Raw genomic sequence first — 17,208 nt, forward strand, 5'->3', positions numbered from 1 at the left:
GTATTGGAGTGGAGTGGAGTGCATTGGAGTGGAATGGAATAGAGTGTATTGGAGTGGAGTGGAGTGCATTGGAGTGGAATGGAACAGAGTGGATTGGAATGGAGAGGGATGGAATGAAATGGATTGGAATGGAATGAATTGGAGTGGAATGGAGTGGAGTGTAGTGGAATGGAGGGGAATGGAATAGGGTGGAATTGAATGGTGTGGAGTAGATTAGAGTGGAGTGAAAAGGAATGGAATGGAGTAGAGTGGAATGGAGTGGAATGGAATGGAGTGGAGTTGAGTGGAGTTTAAAAGAATGGAAAGTAGTGGAGTAGAATGGAGTGGATTTGAACGTAGGGGAACGGAGTGAATCGAGTGGAGTCGAGTGGAATGGAATGTAATGGACTGGAGTGGAGTGGAATGGAATGTAATGGTGTGGAGTGTAGTGGAATGGACTGCAATGGATTGGAATGGAATGGAATCGCGTCGAATGAAATGGAATGGATTGGAATGGAATGGAAAGGCATGGAATGTTGTGGAGTGGAGTGGAATGTAGTGGAATGGATTCGATTGGACTGGAATGGAATGGAATGGAAAGATATGGATTGGAATGGATTGTAATGGAATGGAGTAGACTGCAGTGGAATGGAATGGAAAGGAGTGGAGTGGAGTGGACTGGAATGCAGTGGAATCTAGTGGAATGGAGTGGAATGGAATTGAATGGAGGGGAGTGGAATGGGGTGTAATGGAATGGAATAGAGTACAGTGGAATGGAATGAAGTTGAGTGGAATGAAGTGAAGTAGAAGGTAGTGGAGTGGAGTAGATTGGAATGGAGAGGGAGGTAATAGATTGGAATGGATTGGATTGGAGTGCAGAAGGATGGAATGGAATGGAGTGGAATGGAGTGGAGTGGAATGGAATGGAGGGCAATGGAGTGAAATGGAGTGGAATGGAATGAGGTGGATTGGAGTGGAATGGAATGGAATCGAATGTAATGGAGTAGAGTGGCGTGGTTTAGATTGGAATGGATTCAAAAGGAGTGGAGTGGAGTGGAAAGGAATGAAATGGAATTCAGCAGAGTGGAGTGGAATGCAGTGGAGAGGAATGCAGTGGAGTAGAATGGATTTGAATGGAGTGAAATGGAATGGAGTGGAACGGAATGGAGTGGAGTTGAGTGGAATGGAATGGAATGGAAAGGAGTGGAGAAGAATGGAGTGGAATGGAGTGGATTTGAATCGAGGGGAACGGAGTGAATGTAGTGGAGTCGAGTGGAATGGAGTGTAATGGACTGGAGTGAAGTGGAATGGAATCTAGTAGTGTGGAGTGGAGTGGAAAGGACTGGAATGGAGTGGAATGCAATGCAATGGAGTCGAATGAAATGGAATGGATTGTAATGGAATAGAATGCCATGGAGTGGAGTGGAATGGAGTGAAATGGAGTGGCATGGATTGGAATGGAGTGGAGTGGACTGGAAGGAAAGATGTTGATTGGAATGGATTGGAATGGAATGGAGTGGAGTGCAGTGGAATGGAATGGAATGGAGTGGATTGTAGTGGACTGGAATGCGGAGGAATCTAATGGAATGGGGTTGAGTGGACTGGAAGGAAAGATGTGGATTGGAATGGATTGGAATGGAATGGAGTGGAGTGCAGTGGAATGGAATGGAATGGAGTGCATTGTAGTGGACTGGAATGCGGAGGAATCTAGTGGAATGGAGTGGAATGGAATTGAATGGAGGGAAGCGGAATGGAGTGGAATGGAATGCAGTACTCTGGAATGGAATGAAGTGGAGTGGAGTGAAGTGGAGTAGAATGAAGTGGAGATGAGTATATTGGAATGGAGTGGAAGGGAATAGATTGGAAAGGAATGGAGTGGAGTGCAGTGGGATGGAATGGAATGGAGTAGAACGCAGTGGAGTGGAATGGAATGGAGTACAATGGAGTGGAATGAAGTGGAATGGAGTGGAGTGGATTGGAGTAGAATGGAATGGAATCGAATGGAATGGAATGGAGAGGAGTGGAATGAGTGGAATGGATTCAAAAGATTTGAGTGCAGTGGAAAGGAATGAAATGGAATGGAGCAGAGTGGAGTGGAATGGAGTGGAGTGGAATGGAGTGGATTTGAATGGAATGGAATAGAGTGGAGCAGAATGGATTTGAATGGAGTGAAATGGAGTGAAATGGAGTGAAATGGAATGGAGTGGTATGGAGTGGAGTGGAGTGGAGTGAAGTAGAGTGGACTGGAATGGAAAGGAGTGGAGTTGAATAATTTGGAATGGAGTGGAGTGGATTGCAGTGGAATGGAATGGAATGGATATGAGTAGAGTGGACTGGAAAGGAGTGGAATGGAGTGGAATTGAGTGGAATGGAGTGGATTGCAATGTAGTGGAATGGAATGGAATGGAATGGAGTAGAGTGGACTGGAATGGAGTGGAGTGGAGTGGAGTGGCATGGAGTGAAGTGGAGTGGAATGAAATGGAGTGTAGTTGAGTGGAATGGAATGGAGTGGAATGGAGTGGAATGGAATGGAGTGCAGGTGATTGGAGTGGAGGGGAGCGCTGTGGAATGCAATGGAATGGAGTAGAGTGAACGGGTGTGGACAGGAATGGAGTGGAATTTAGTGGAATGGAGTGAAATGGAGTGGAGTGGAATCGAGTGGAATGGAATGGAATGGAATGGAATAAAACGGAATGGAGTAGACTGCAATGGAATGGAGTTGGGGGAGAGGGTGAAGTAGTTTAGAAATGAGTGGAGGGGAGTGGAACGGAATGGAGTGGAGTGGAATGGAATGGAATTTACTGGAATGGAATGGAATGGAATTCACTCGTATGGAACGGATTGGAGTGGAATGCAGTGCAATGGAATAAAGTGAAGTGGAGTGGAGTGGAATAGTATGGAATGGAGAGGAGTGGAATGGAGTGGAATGGAGTGGAGTGCAGTGGAGTGGAGTGCAGTGGAATGGAATGGAAGGGAATGGAATGGAGTGGAGTAGAATGGAATGGAGTTGGGTAGAAAGGATTGAAATTGAGTTGAATGAAATGGAATAGAATTTAGTAGAGTGGAATTGAGTGGAGTGGAATGGAGTAGAGTGCAATGGAATGCAATGGTGTTGAATTGAATGGAATGGAATGGAGTGGAGTGGAGTTGAGTGGAGAGGATTGGAGTGAAATGGAGTGGTGTGGAGAGGAATGGAATGGAATGGAATGGAATGGAATGGAATGGAATGGAATGGAATGGAATGGTTTGAAGTGCAATGGAATAGAGTTTATTAGAGTGTAGTGGAGTGCATTGGAGTGGAATGGAAAGGAGTGCGGTGGAATGGAAAGGAGTGCGGTGGAATGGAATGGAGTGGAATGAAGTGGATTGGAATGGAATGAATTGGAGTGGAATGGAGTGAAGTGGAGTGGAATGGAGAGGAACGGAATAGGGTAGAATTGAATGGAGTGGACTGGAGTAGAGTGGAGTGGAGAGGAATGGAATGGAGTAGAGTGGAATGGAGTGGAATGGAATGGAGTGCAGTTGTGTGGAGAGTAATACAATGGAAAGGAATGGAGTATAATGGAGTGGAATATAATGGATTTGAATGGAGTGGAATGGAGAGAATGGAGTGGAGTCGAGTGGAATGGAGTGGAATGGACTGGAGTGGAGTTGAATGGAATGGAATGGTGTGGAGTATAGTGGAATGGACTGCAATGGAGTGGAATGGAATGGATTAGAGTCGAATGAAATGCAGTGGATTGGAATGGAATGGAGTGGAGTGGAGTGGACTGCAATGCAGTGGAATCTAGTGGAATGGAGTGGAATGGAATTGAATGGAGTGGAGTGGATTGGAGTGGAATGGGAATGGACTATGGTGGAATGGAATGAAGTGGAGTGGAGTGCAGTGGAGTGGAGTAGATTGGAATGGAGTGGAAGGGAATACATTGGTATGGAATGGGCTGGAGTGCAGTGGAATGGAATGGAATGGAATTTATTGGAGTGGAATGGAATGGAGTACCATGCAGTGGAATGAAGTGGAATGCAGTGGAGTGGATTGCAGTGGAATGGAATGGAATCGAATGGAATGGAGTGGAGTGGAGTGGAGTGGAATGGAGTGGAATGGATTCGAATGGAGTGGAGTGGAGTGGAAGGAAATGGAATGGAATGGAGCAGAGTGGAGTGGAATGGAGTGGAGTGGAATGGAGTGGAGTGGAATGGAGTGGAGTGGAGTGGAATGGAATGGAGTGGAGTGGAATGGATTGTGATGGAGTGAAATGGAATGGAATGGTATGGAACGGAATGGTATGGAATGGAGTGGAGTGGAGTGGAGTGGAATGTAAAGGAGTAGACTTGATTGATTTGGAAAGTAACGGAGTGGAGCGGAGTGCAGTGCAGTGGAATGGAATGGAATGGAGTGGAGTGGAGTGGAGTGGAGTCGACTGGAATGCAGTGGAATGGAGTGGAATCGAGTGGAATGGAGTGGAGTGTAATGTAGTGAATTGGAATGGAATAAAATGGAGTAGATTGGAATGGAATGGAGAGGAATGGAGTGTAGTGGAATGGAACGTATTTGAGTAGAGTTTACTGAAGTGGAATGGAGTGTAGTGGAATGCAATAGAGTGGAATGGATGGAATGTAGTCGAGTGGAGTGGACAGGAATGGAGTGGACTGGACTGCAATGGAGCGGAGTGGAAGGGAATGGATTCGAATGGTATGGAATATAATGGAATGTAGTGGAATGGAGTGGATTGGAATGAAATGGAATGGATTGCAGTGGAGTGGACTGGAATGGAGTGGAATGGAGTGGAATGGAATGGAATGGAGTACAGTGGAATGGAATGGAATGGAGTATATTAGAACAGAATGGAGTGGAGTTGAGTGGAGTTGAGTGGAGTGGAGTGGAATGGAGGGAAGTGGAGTGGAGTGAAATGGAAAGAACTGGATTGGAGTGGAATGGAATGGATTGCAGTGGAGTGCCGTGGAATAGAATGGAGTGGAATGGAATGGGAAGGAATGGAGTGGAATCGAATGCAGTGCAGTGGAATGGAGTGGAATGGAATGCAGTGAAGTGGAGCGGACTGTAATGGAATCGAATGCTGTGGAGTGACATGGAGTGGAATGGAATGGAGTGGAATGGAGTGGAGTGAATTGGAATGTATTGGAGTGGAATGGAATGCAATGGAATGGTATGCAATGGAGTGGACTGGAGTGGAGTGGAATGGAGTGGAATGGAAAGGAATGAAGTACAGTGGAATGGAATGGACTGGAGTACATTGCAATGGAATGCGGTTGAGTGGAGTTGAGTGGAGTTTAGTGGAATGCAGGGAAGTGGATTGGAGTGAAATGGAAAGAAGTGGAGTGGAATGGAATGGAATGGAGTGGAGTGGAGTGGCATGGTCTCGAATGGAGTGGAATGGAATGAAAAGTAATGGAGTGGAATTGAATGCAGTGGAATGGAATGGAGTGGAATGGAATGCTGTGGAGTGAAGCGGAGTGGAATGGAATGGAATGCTGTGGAGTGGAATGGAGAGGAATGGAATGTAGTGGAATGGAGTGAAGTGGAGTGGAGTGGATTGGAGTGGATTGCAGTGCAATGGAATGGAATGGAATGGAGTTTAGTGGAATGGAATGGAATGGAGTGCAATGGAATGGAATGGAGTAGAGTGGAATGTAATGGGATAGAATGGAATGGAATGGAGTGGAGTGGATTGGAGTGTACTGGATTGGAGTGGAATGGAGTTGAGTTGAATGGAATGGAATGAATGGGAGAGGACTGGAATTTATTTAAAAGGATTAGAGTGCAATGGAATTGAATGGAATGCAGTGGAGTATATTGGAGTGGACTGGAATGGACTGGAATGGAGTGGAATGGAGTGTAGTGGAGTGTATTGGAGTATAATGGAATGGAATGGAGTGGAGTGGAATAGCGTGAAATAGAATGGACTGGAAAAGAGTGCTGTGGAGTGTAGTGGAGAGCAGTGGAATGAAATGGAATGGAAATGAATGGAGTGGAGTAGAATGGAATGAAGACGAATGGATTAGAATGAAGTAGAGTGGAGTGGAATGTAGTGGAGTCGACTTGAATGGATTGGAATTGAATGGAATAGAATGGAATGGAATTGAGTCAACTGGAGTGGAGTGAACTGGAGTGGAGTGGAGTGGAGTAAAGTAGAAGAGAGTCGAGTGGAATGGAGTGGACTGGAATGGAGTGGAATGGATTGGAATGGAGTGGAATGCAAAGGAGTGGAATATAATGGAAAGGAATGGAGTGGGGTTGAAAGGAAAGGAATGGAAGTGAAAGGAGTGGAAAGAATTGGAATGGAATGGAATGGAATTGAGTGGACAGGAAAGCAATGGAATGGATTGGTGTGGAGATGATTGGAGTGTAGTGGAGTGGAGAGGAGTGGAGTAGAGTGGAATGGAGTGGAAAGGAGTGGAATGGAGTGGATTGAAGTGGAGTGGAATGGAATGGACTGTCATGCATTGGAATAGAATGGAATTCACTTGAAAGGAGTGGAGTGGAGTGGAATGGAATGGAATAGAGGGTAGTTGACTGGAGTGGATTGGAATGGAGTGGAATGGAGTAGAATGCAGTGGTATGGAGTGAATGGGATTGTAGTGGAGCGGAATGGAGTGTAGTTAAGTGGAGTGGAGTGCATTGGAGTGGAATGGAATGGAAAGGAAAGGAAGCTGAGATTGTTTCACTGCGCTACAGGCAAAGTGACAGAGTAAGAAACTCTCACAAGAAAGGTATGGCAATGAATGCAGTGGAATGGAATGGAGAGGATTGGAAAGACCTGGAGTGGAGTGGAGTGAAGTGGGGTGGAATGGAATGGAGAAGAGTGGAGTAGAGTGGAGTGGAATGGAATTTAATGGAATGCAGTGTGGTGGAATCGAGTGGAGTGGCATGAAATGGTGTGGAATGGAATGGAGTGGAATGAAATTGAGAGGAATCGAGTGGAACCGAGTACAGTGGAGTAGACTGGAATCTAGTGGAATGGAATGGAATGTAGTGGAATGGAATGGAATGTACTGGAATGGAATGGAATGGAATGGAATGGAATGGAACAGAATGGGGTGGAGTGGAGTGGAATGGGATGGAGTGGAGGGGAATGGAACGGAATGGAACGAAATGAAATAGAACGGAGTGGAGTGGAGTGGAATGGAGTAGAGTGGTCTGGAATGGAGTGGAGTGGAGTGGAATGGAATGGAATGGAGTGGAGTGGAGTGGACATGAATGGAGTGGAATGGAGTGTAATTGATGTGAATGGAGTGGAGTGGAATGGAATGGAGGGAATGGAATGGAATGGATTGGAATGGAGTGGAGTGGAGTGGAATGGAGTGGAGTGTTGTGGAATGGAGTGGAGTGGAATGGAAGGAAATGGAATGGAATGGAATGCAGTGTAATGGAGTGGAGTGGAGTGGAAAGATGTTGTACGGAATGGAATGGAATGGAGTGGAGTGGAGTGGAGTAGAATGGAGTAGATTGGAATGGAATGGAATGGAATGGAGTGGAGTGGAGTGGAATGGGGTGGAGTGGAATGGACAGGAATGGAATGGAGTGGAATGGTATGGAATGGAATGGATTGGAATAGAGTGGAGTGGAGCAGAATGCGGTGGAGTGTTGTGGAATGGAGTGGAGTGGAATGGAATGGAATGGAATGGAGTGCAGTGCAGTGTAATGGAGTGTAGTGTAGTGGAATGAAGTTGAATGGAATGGAATTGAATGGAATGCAGTGGAGTGGAATGGAGTGGAGTAGAATGGAGTAGATTGGAATGGAATGAAATGGAGTGGAATGGAATGAAATGGAATGAAATGGAATGGCGTGGAATGGAGTGCAGTGGAGTGGCATACAGGGGAGTGGAGTTGAATGGAGTGGAATGGATTGGAGTGGAGAAGTGTTGAGTTGAATAGAATGGATTGGAGTGGAGTGGAGTGAAATGGAATGGAATGAAAAGGAGTGGAGTGGATAGCAGTGGAGTGGAGAGGAATGAAGAGGAATGGAATGGAGTGGAATGGAATCAAGTGGAGTGGAATGGAATTGAGTTCAGAGGAATGGAGGGGAACGGTATGGAGAGGAGTGGAGTGGAGTGGAATGAAATAGAGTTGAGTGAAGTGGAGTTGTATGGAGTGGAGTTGACTGGAATCGAGTGGAGTGGAATGGAACGGAGTGGAATGGAATGGAGTGGGTTGGAATGGAGTGGAGTGGAATGGAATAGAGTGGAGTGGAATGGAGTGGAATGGAATTGAATGGAATGCAATGGAATTTAATTGATTGTAGTGGAGTGGAAAGGATTGCAGTGGAGTGGAATAGAGTGGATAGGATTGGAGTGGAATTGATGGAATGGTATGGAGTGGTTTGCAATGGAGTGGAGTGGAAAGGATTGGAGTGGAACGGATTGGAGTGGAGTTTAGGGGAGTGGAGTGGAATGGAGAAGAATGGAACAGAATGGAATGGAATTCAGTGGAGCGGAATGGAGTGGTTTGGAGTGGAATGGAATGGAATGTATTGGAGTTGAAAGTAATGGATAGAAATGGAGTGGAATGGAGTCTTGTGGAGTGGATGGTAGCGTATTGGAGTGGAATGGAGTGGAGTTGATTGGAGTGGAGTGGAATGGAAAGGAAAGCAATGGAAGCTGCGATTGTGCCACAGCGCTCTAGGCAAAGTGACAGAGTGAGATATTCTCACAAGAAAGGAATGGAATGGAATGTAGTCGAATGGATAGGAGTGGAATGGATAGATTGGAGTGCAAAGGACTGGAGTGGAGTGGAGTGCAATGGAACGGAGAGAAGTGAAGTGGAGTGGAGTGGAATGGAATGGAATGGAAAGGAATGGAAGCTGTGATTGTGCCACTGTGCTCCAGGCTAAGTGACAGAGGGAGATACTCTCAGAAGACAGGAATGGAATGGAAGGCAGTGGAATGGAATGGAATGTAGAGGAATGGAATAGAATGGAATGGAATGGAATGGAATGGAAAGGAAAGGAATGGAGTGGAGTGGTGTGGAGGGTAGGGGAATGGAGTGGAGTGAGGAGGAAAGGAGTGGAATGGGGTGTAATAGAATGGAAAGGAGTGGAGTGGAGTTCAATGGGATGGAATCGAGTGGAATGGAATGTAATGATGTGGACTTCAGTGGGATGGAATCGAGTGGAATGCAATGTAATGATGTGGACTTCAGTGGAATGGAATAGAATGGAATGGAGTGGAGTGGACTGGTGTGGACTGGAATGGAGTGGAATGCAGTGGAATGGAGTGGAAAGGAATGGAATGGAATGGAGTGGAGTGGAATTGAATGGATTGGAGTGGAATGGAGTGTAATGGAATGGATTGGAGTGGATTTGAATGGAATGGAATGGAGTGGAAAGGAATGGAATGGATTGGAATGGAATGGAATGGATGGAGTGAAGGGCAGTGGAGTGGAATGGAATGGAATGGAATGGAATGCACTTTTATGGATTGGAATGGAATGGAGTGGGTTGAAATGGAATGGAATGGTGTTTAGTGGAGTGGATTGGAGTAGGGTGGAATGGAGTGGGGTGAAGTGGAGTGGAGTGAAGTGGAGTGGAGTGGAATTGGATGGAATGGAATGGAATAGAAGCTGAGATTGTGCCATTGTGCTCCAGGCTGAGTTGCAGAGTGAGATACTCTCAAAAGAAAGGAATGGAATGGAACGGAATGGAATGGAGTGTATTTGAGTGAATAAGAGTGGAGTGGAGTGAAGTGGACGGAAGTTGAATGGAGAGGAGTGGAATGAAGTGGAGTGGAGTGGGGTGGAGTGGATTGCAGCGGAATGGAAAGGGATGGAGTGGAACAGAGTGGATTGCAGTGGATTGGAGAGGAGTGGAATGGAATGGAATGCATTCAGATTTAATGGATTGTAGGGGAATGGAGTGGAGTGCAGTGGAAAAGGGAGGAATGGAATTGAATGGAATGGAATGCAACGGAATGGAATGAAATGGAATGCAATGCAATGGAATAGAATTCTATACAATGAAGAGTGACGTGTATTGTGAGCTCAGATTGTGCCACTGCACTCCAGCCTGAGTGACATAGTTATATCCTGTCGAAGGAAGGTATGAAAAGGAATGCAGTGAAATGGAATGGAATGGAACGGAGTGGAGGGGAGTGGAGGGCAGTGGATTGGATTGGAATGGAGTCAAATGGAATGGGACAGAGTGGAATTGGATGGAGTGGAGTGCAGTGTAGTGGAGTGAAATAGTATTGAATGGAATGGGATGGAATGGAATTCAAAGGAATGGTGAAATGAAATGTTAGCTGAGATTATGCCGCTGCACTCAAGCTTTTGTCTCAGGGAGAGATCATGTGGAAAGACAGGAATAGAATGGAATGGAATGGAGTGGAATAAAGTAGAATGGAGTGGAGTGGTGTGGAATGCAGTGGTGTGGAATGGAATGTATTGGAGTCGAAAGGAATGGAATGTAATAGAATGAAATGGCCTGGAGTTGAAAGGAATAAAATGGAGTGGAGTGGAATGGAATGGAGTGGAATGGAATGGAAATGTGTGGATTGGAAATGAATGGGATGGAGAGAAGTGGTGTGGAATGGAATAGAGTGGAGTAGAGTGGAATCGAGGCAGTAGAGTGTGATGGAGTGTAGTGTAGTGGAGTGGAATGGAGTGTAGTGTAGTGGAATGGAATGGAATGGAATGGAGTGGAATGATAAGGAAAGGTATGGAGTGGAATGGAATGGAGTGGAGTGGAAAGGAGTGGAATGGAATGGAATGGAGTGGAGTGGAAAGGTGTGGAATGGAATGGAATGGAGTAGAGTGTAGTGGACTGCGGTGGAGTGCAGTGGAATTGAATGGAGTGGAGTGGAGTGGGATGGAACGGAGTGGAGTGGGATGGAACGGATTGGAGTGGAATGGGATGGAATGTAAGGGAGTTGCGTGGAATAGAGTGGAGTGGAGTGTAATGTAGTGGAGAGGACTGGAATGGAGTGTAGTGGAAGGGAATGGAATGGAGTGGAGTGGAATGGATTGGAGTAGAATGGAATAGATTGGAATGGAATGAAACGGAGTGGAATGGAATGGAATGGAATGGAATGGAGTGGCGTGGACTGGAATGGATTGGAGTGGAATGGAGTGAAGTGGACTGGAATGGAATGGAATGCATTGGTGTGGAATGGAATGGAAAGGTTTGGAGTGGATTGGAGTGGAGTGGAGTGCAATGGAGAGGAATGGAATAAGGTGGAATGGAATGAAGTGGAATGGAAGGGAATTGAGAACAGTGGAATTGAGAGGAATGGAATGGAGAGGAGTCGAGTGGAATGGAATGGAGTTGAGTCGAGTGGAATGGAATGGAGTTAAGTCGAGTGTAGTAGAGTGGAGTGGTATGGAGTGGAGAGGATGGGAATGGACTGGAGTGGAATGGAAGGGAGTACAACGGAACGGAATGGAATGGAGTGGAGTGGAATGGAGTGGAGTGGAATAGTGTAGAGTGGAATAGAGTGGAGTGCAATGTAATGGAATGGAAAGAATGGAATGGAATGGAATGGATTGGAGTGGAGTGGAAAGGAGAGTAGTGGTGTCGAATGGAATGTTTTGGAGTGGATTGGAATGGATTGGAGTGGAGTGGAAAGGAGAGTAGTGGTGTCGAAGGGAGTGTTTTGGAGTGGAATGGAATGGATGGAATGGTATGGTGTGAATTGCAATGTAGTGGAGTGGAATTGAGTGGTGTGGAATGGAGTGCAGTGGACATGAATGGAATGGAGTGGAGTGGAGTGGAGTGGATAGGAATGAAATGGAATGGTGTGGAGTGGAATGGAATGGAGTGGAGTGGAATGGAGAGGAATGGAAAGGAGTGGAATGGAATGGAGTGGAGTGGAGTTGTGTGGAGTTTTAAGGGGTAGAATGAATGGAGTTGAGGGGAACAGAATGGAGTGTATTGTAATGGACTGGAAAAGACTGAAGTAGAATGTCGTGAAATGGAATGGAGTGGAATGGAGGGGAAAGAGTGTAATGGATTGTAGTGGAGTCGAATGGAGTGGAATGGACTGGAATGGAGTGGAATGCAATGGAATGGAACTGAATGGAATGGAATGGAGTGGAGTGGAGTGAAATGGACTGGAACGGAGTGGATTGTAATGGAACGTAGTGGAGGGGAACAGAGTGGAGTGAAGTGGAATGGAATAGAATGCAGTGGAGTTGAACAGAGTGGAGTGTAGTGCAATGGAGTGGAGTTTATTGGAATGGAGTGGAGAGGAATGGAGTGGAATGGAATGTAGTGAAGTGGATTTCAGTGGAATGGAATGGAATGGAAAGGATTTGAGTAGAATGGAGTGGAGCGAAATGTTTTTGAATGGATTGGAGTGGAGTGGAGTGCAGTGGAATGGAGTGGATTTGGGTGAACGGGAAAGGACTGGAATGGAGTGGAATGGAATGAAATGGAGTGGAGTGGAATGGAAAGGAATGGAGTGGAATGGAATAGATTTGAGTGGAGGTGAGTGGAATGGAGTGGAAAGGAGTGGAATGGAATGGAATGGAAAGGAATGGAATGGAGAGGAGTGGAGTGGAATGGAGTGGAGTAGAATGGAGTGCAGTGGAGTGGAATGGCATGGAGTGGAGTGAACTGGAGTTGTATGGAGTGGAATGGAATGGAATATAATTAAATGGAATTAAATGGAATGGAGAGGAGTAGAGAGGAGTGGAGTGGAGTAGAATGGAATGGATTGGAGTGGAATGGAATGGAGTGGAGTGGAATGAATTGGAATGGAATGGAGTGGAGTGCAGAGTAATGAAACTCAATGGGGTGCAGAGGAGTGGAGTGTACTGGAATGGAGTGGAATGGAGTGCAATGAAACAGAGTGGAATAGAGTGGAATGGAATGGAAGGGAATGGAATGGAATGAAATGGACTTTAGTTTAGTGGAATGGATTCGTATGGAATGGAGTGGATTGCAGTGGAATGGAAAGGAATAGAGTGGACTGTAGTGAAGTGGAATGGAATGAAGTGGAATGGAGTGGAATGGATTGGAATGGAATGGAGTGCAACTGGATTGGAACGGAATGGAATGGAATGGAATGGAATGTAGTGGAGTGAAATGGATAGGAATGGAAAGGAGTGGAGTGCAGTGGAATGGAATGGAATGGAAAGGAGTGGGGTGGAATGGAGTAGAGTGGAGTGGAGTGGACTGGAATGGAGTGGAATTGAATTGAAAGGACTGCAATGAAATGGGATGGATTGAAATGGAGTGGAATGGCATGGAATGGAGTTGAGTGGAGTGGAATGAAGTAGAGTGGAGTTGAAAGGAGTCGAATGGAATGGAATGGAAAGGAATGGAATGGAATGGAATGGAGTGTAGTGGAGTGGAATGGAGTGTAGTGGAGTATATTGGAATGGAATGGAGTGGAGTGGAATGGAGTGGAATGGAATGGAGTTTAATGGAGGGGAATGGAGTGGAGTGGATTGGAATGGAGTGGAATGGACTGGATTGGAGTGGAATGGAAGGGAATGGAGTGGAGAGGAGTGGAAAAGAGTGGAATACAGTGGAATGGAATGGAATGGACTGGAATTAAATGGAATGGATTGGAATTGAATGGAACTACATGGAATGGAATGGAGTTCAGTGGAATGGAGTTGAGTGGAAAGCAAATGAGTGGAATTTAATGAAATGCAATGGATTGGAGTGGGGGGAAAGGAGTGGAATGGATTGGAATGGAGTGGAGTGGAGTGCAATGGAATAGAAAGGAAAGGAATGGAACGGAGTGGAGTGAAATGCAGTGGAGTGGATTCGAGTGTATTGGAGTGGAATGCAATGGAATGGAGTGGAATGCAGTGGAATGGAATGGAAATTAGTGGAGTGAAGTGGAGTGGAGTGGAATGGAATGGAGTGGAATGGAATGGAATGGATTGTAGCGGAACGGAGTGAATTGGAATCGAATGGAATGGAAAGGAAAGGAATGGGGTGGAGTGGAGTGCAATGGAGTGGAGTGGATTGGAATGTAGTGAAGTGAAGTGGAGTGGAATGGAATAGAGTGGAGGGGAGTGGGATGGAGTGCAGTGGAATGGAATGGAGTGGAGTGGAATTGAATGGAATGGAGTGGATTGGAATGGAATGGAATGGAATCGAATGCGGTGGAGTGGAGTGGAATGGAGTTTAATGGATTGGAAGGTAGTGGAGTTTAGTGGAATGGAATAGAATGGAATGGAGTGGAGTGGAGTGGAATGGAGTGGAGTGGAATGGAGTGGAGATAAGTGGAATGGAATGGAATGCAGAGGAGTGGAAACCGTGGAGTATACAGGGATGGAGTGGAATGGAATAGAGTAGAATTAAACGGAATGGAGTGGAGTGGAGTGGAGTGCAGTGGAATGGAATGGAGTGGAGTGGAAAGGATTGGAATGGAATGGAATGGAGAGAAGAGGAATGCAATGGAATGGAATGGGGTGGATTGGAGTGGACTGGAATGGAGTGGAATGGAGTGGAATCGAGTGGAAAGGAGTGGAGTGGAATGGAGTGGAATGTAATGGAATGGAGTGGATTGGAATGCAATGGAGTGGTGTGTGTTGAGTGAAGTAGAATGGGGTGGAATGGAGTGCAGTGTAGTAGAGTGTAGTGGAATCGAATAGAATGGAGTGAAATGGATTGCAATGGAATGGAGTGAAGTCGAGTGCAGTGGAATACAATGGAATGGAATGGAGTGGAGTGGACTGGAATGGAGTGGAATAGAGTGGAATGGAGTGGAATGGACTAAAATGGAATGGAACGGAATGGAATGGAGTACAGTGTAATGGAATGGAGTGGCGTGCAGTGGAGAGAAGTGGAGTGGAATGGAGTGTAGTGGAGTGGAAGGGAATGGGGTGGAGTGGAGTGGAATGGAATGGAATGGAGTGGAACGGAAAGGAATTGAATGGAGTGGAATGGAACGGAGTGGAGTGGAATGGAGTGCAATGGAATGGAGTGGAGTGGAGTGCAGTGCAATGCAACTGAATGGGGTGGAATGGCTTGGTCTGGAACGGAGTGCAATGGATTGGAATTGGGTAGTATGGAGAGGAGTGGAATGGAGTGGAATGGAAAGGAATGGAATGGAGTAGCGTGGAATGGAAAGGAGTGGAATGGAAAGGAATGGAACGGGGTAGCGTGGAATGGAATGGAGTGGGGTAGAGTGGAGTGGAAAGCAGTGGAGTGGAGTGGAATAGAACGGAGCAGAGTGGAGAAGAATGGCATGGAATGGTATAGAATGGAATGGAATGAAATGGAATGGAATGGAGTGGAGTAGAATGGAGTGGAATGGAATGGAAAGGAATGGAGTGGAGTGGAGTAGAATGGAGTGGAAAGGATTGGAATGGAGTGGACTGGAGTGGAATGGAATGGAATGGAATAGAGGGGAGTGGAGTGGAATGGAGTGAAGTGGAATGGAGTGGTGTCGATTTGTATGGAATGGAATGGAGTGTAGAGGAATGGAGTGGAGTGGAGTGGAATTAAATGGTATGGAGTGGAGTTGAGTTGAGTGGAGTGGAGTGAAATGGAAAGGAGTGGAGTTGAAGGGATTGGAATGAAATGGAGTGGAGTGCTGTGGAATGGAATGCAATGGAGCGGTGTGGGATGAAGTGGAATGGAGTGGAATTTAGTGGAATGGATTCAAGTGGAGTGGACTGGGATGGAGTGGAATGGAATGGAATGGACGGGAATGAAATGGATTGGATAGGAATGGAATGGAATGGCAGGCAATGGAGTGGAGTGGAGTGGAATGGAATGGAATTTATCGGAGTGGACTGGAATGGAGTGGAGTGGAGTGGAGTGGACTGGGAAACAGTGAAATGGAATGGAATGGACTGCAATGCAATGGAATGAATTTTAATGGAGTGGAATGGCATGTAATGGAGTTGAGGGGAGTGTAATTGAGTAGGGAGTAGTGGAAAGAGGTGGAATGGAGTGGAATAGAGTGGATTGTAGTGGAGTGTAATGAAGTAGAGTATAATTGAATGGAAAGGAGTGGAGTGGAATGAAGTGGACAGGCAAGGATAGGAATGGAGAGGATTGGATTGGAATGGAGTGGAATGGACTGGAATGGAGTGGAATGGAATTGACAGGAATGGAGTGGAGAGGAGTGGAATGGACTGGAATGGAGTGGAATGGAATGGAACGAAGGGGAGTGAAATGGAATGAACGGGAATGGAATGGAATCGCATGGAATGTAGTGGAGTGAATTGGAATGGAGTGGAGTGGAAATGAATGGAATGGAATGGATTGGATTGGAGTGGAATATAGTGGAATGGATGGAATGGAGTGAAGTTGAGAGGAATGGAATGTAATGGAGTTGAATGGCTTGGAATCGAGTAGAGTGGAGTGGATTGGCGTGGAGTAGAATGGAGTGGAGTGGAGTGGAATGGAGTGGAGAGGAGTGGAATGGAATGGAATGGAATGGAATGGAGAAGACTGGACAGAAGTGGAGAGGACTACGGTGGAACGAAATAAAGTGGAATTAAATGGAATGGAGTGGATGGGAGTGGAGTAGAGTGGAGTAGAGTAGAGTGAAGTGGAACGGAGTGGAGTGGAGTGGAATTGAATGGAATAGAGTTAATTGGAAAACAATGGAATGGATTGGAAGAGGGTGGAGTGGAATTGAATGGAGTAGAATGGAATTGAATGTAGTGGACTGGAGTTGAATGGTATGGAATGGCATGGAATGGACTGGAGTGAAGCGAAATGCAGTGGAGTGGAATGGAGTCGAGTGGAATGGAGTGGAATGGAGTGAAGTGGAATGGAGTGCATTGGAGACGAAGGGAGTGGAATGGAATGGAGTGGAATTAAATGGAATGGAGTGGAGTGGAGGGGTGTGCAGTGGAATGGTATCGAGTGGAGTAGAATGGCTTGGAAAGGAATGGAGTGGAGTGCAGTAGAATGCTATGGAATGGAGTGGTTTGGAGTGTATTTGACTTGATTTGAGTAGAAAAGAGTGCAATGGAGTGCAATGTAGAGGAGTGGAATATAGTGGAATGGAATGGAATGGGGTGGAGTGGAGTGGAATGGAGTGGAATGCTTTCGAAATTAGTGTAGTGGATTGGAATGGAATGGAGCGGAGTGGAGTGGAAGGGAGTGGAGGGGAATGGAGGGAATTGGAGTGGAATGTAATGGAATGCAGTGGTCTGAATTGGAGTGGATTGGAGTGGAATGTTGTGGAGTGGACTGGAATGGAATAGAATGGAATGAAGTGAAATGGAATGGAATGGAGTGGAATGGAGTGCAGCGGAGTGGAATGGAGTGGAGTGGAATGTATTGGAATGGAAGG

The sequence above is a fragment of the Pongo abelii genome, chromosome 11 (assembly GCF_028885655.2).
Source record: "Pongo abelii isolate AG06213 chromosome 11, NHGRI_mPonAbe1-v2.0_pri, whole genome shotgun sequence".
Classification (NCBI taxonomy): Eukaryota; Metazoa; Chordata; class Mammalia; order Primates; family Hominidae; genus Pongo; species Pongo abelii.